This window comes from Petromyzon marinus, unplaced genomic scaffold (assembly GCF_048934315.1).
Source record: "Petromyzon marinus isolate PM22_M1 ecotype Great Lakes invasive population unplaced genomic scaffold, UKy_Petmar_22M1.pri1.0 PM_G_Scaffold_156, whole genome shotgun sequence".
In the NCBI taxonomy this organism is placed as follows: domain Eukaryota; kingdom Metazoa; phylum Chordata; class Hyperoartia; order Petromyzontiformes; family Petromyzontidae; genus Petromyzon; species Petromyzon marinus.
Window position 1 is genome coordinate 222,501 of NW_027422713.1, and position 2,500 is coordinate 225,000.

Sequence of the window (2,500 nt, forward strand, 5' to 3'; positions counted from 1 at the left end):
AAACTTCCAGAGGCATTTGCAGCAGGAATGCATGTGCAGTCAAAAAAGTGAATATTTTTCACGGATAGACCCCGTGAAACGCTAGAAATTGGCGGCGATGTCTCTCTTGTGGCTCACGGGGCTGTTAGGGTGGCACAGAAATCCCTCGGAATGGGAAAACGGGTCATTTTCGTGTCGCCACATTGCATGCGAACCGCATGAAACTTCCAGAGGCATTTGCAGCAGAAATGCATGTGCAGTCAAAAAATTGAATATTTTTCACGGATAGACCCCGTGAAACGCTAGAAATTGGCGGGGATGTGTCTCTTGTGGCTCACGGGGCTGTTAGGGTGGCACAGAAATCCCTCGGAATGGGAAAAAACGGGTCATTTTCGTGTCGCCACATTGCATGCGAACCGCATGAAACTTCCAGAGGCATTTGCAGCAGGAATGCATGTGCACTCAAAAAATGTGATATTTTTCACGGAGAGACCCCGTGAAACGCTAGAAGTGGGCGGGGATGTCTCTCTTGTGGCTCACGGGGCTGTTAGGGTGGCACAGAAATCCCTCGGAATGGGAAAACGGGTCATTTTCGTGTCGCCACATTGCATACGAACCGCATGAAACTTCCAGAGGCATTTGCAGCAGGAATGCATGTGCACTCAAAAAAGTGAATATTTCTCACGGATAGACCCCGTGATACGCTAGAAATTGGCGGGGATGTCTCTCTTGTGGCTCACGGGGCTGTTAGGGTGGCACAGAAATCCCTCGGAATGGGAAAACGGGTCATTTTCGTGTCGCCACATTGCATGCGAACCGCATGCAACTTCCAGAGGCATTTGCAGCAGAAATGCATGTGCAGTCAAAAAAAAATTGATATTTTTCACGGATAGACCCCGTGAAACGCTAGAAATTGGCGGGGATGTGTCTCTTGTGGCTCACGGGGCTGTTCGGGTCGCACAGAAATCCCTGGGAATGGGAAAACGGGTCATTTTCGTGTTGCCACATTGCGTACGAACCGCATGAAACTTCCAGAGGCATTTGCAGCAGGAATGCATGTGCACTCAAAAACTTCTATATGTTTCACGGATAGACCCCGTGAAACGCTAGAAATTGGCGGGGATGTGTCTCTTGTGGCTCACGGGGCTGTTAGGGTGGCACAGAACTCCCTCGGAATGGGAAAAGGGGTCATTTTCGTGTTGCCACATTGCATAGGAACGCCATGAAACTTCCAGAGGCATTTGCAGCAGAAAGGCACGTGCACTCAAAAATTTTAATATTTTTCACGCATAGACCCCGTCAAACGCTAGAAGTTGGCGGGGATGTCTCTCTTGTGGCTCACGGGGCTGTTAGGGTCGCACAGAAATGCCTCGGAATGGGAAAACGGGTCATTTTTGTGTGGCCACATTGCATAGGAACGGCATGAAACTTCCAGAGGCATTTGCAGCAGGAATGCATGTGCACTCAAAAACGTCTATATTTTTCACGGATAGACCCCGTGAAACGCTATAAATTGGCGGGGATGTCTCTCTTGTGGCTCACGGGCGCTGTTAGTTAGGGTCGCACAGAAATCCCTCGGAATGGGAAAAGGGGTCATTTTCGTGTTGCCACATTGCGTACGAACGGCATGAAACTTCCAGAGGCATCTGCAGCAGAAATGCATGTGCACTCAAAAACGTCTATATTTTTCACGGATAGACCCCGTGAAACGCTAGAAATTGGCGGGGATGTGTCTCTTGTGGCTCACGGGGCTGTTAGGGTCGCACAGAAATCCCTCGGAATGGGAAAACGGGTCATTTTCGTGTTGCCACAATTGGCATACGAACGGCATGAAACTTCCAGAGGCATTTGCAGCAGAAATGCATGTGCACTCAAAAACGTGAATATTTTTTCACGGATAGACCCCGTCAAACGCTCGAATTTGGCGGGGATGTTTCTCTTGTGGGTCACGGGGCTGTTCGGCTCGCACAGAACTCCCTTGGTCCACCTGATTCGTGCATACAGGCAGCAACTAAAACTCTGTAAACCTGCTGTGAGGACATCTAAACAGTGGACCAGTGAGGCTGTGGAAGATTTGCGGGCGTGCTTAGACTGTACTGACTGGGATATGTTCACGACTGCTACCAATAGTCTGGATGAACTCACAGAGGCTGTGTACATCAGCTTCTGTGAGGACTGCTGTATCCCAACACGTACCAGGGTGAACTTTAACAACAACAAGCCCTGGTTCTCAGCAAAGCTCAAAAGGTTGAGGTTGGAGAAGGAGGAAGCGTTTAGGAGTGGGGATAGAGACAGATTCAAGGAGTCGAAGAACAGGTTTAGCAAAGCGGTGAGAGAGGCTAAACGACTGTACTCAGAGACACTAAAACACCAGTTCTCTACTAACGACGCTGCTTCTGTCTGCCAAAGGGCTCAGGCACATCACCAACTACAAACCCAGAGCGCCCCACACCACTAACGACTCCCGCCTAGCCAACGACCTGAACGAGTTCTACCGTAGATTTGAAAGACAATTGGACTG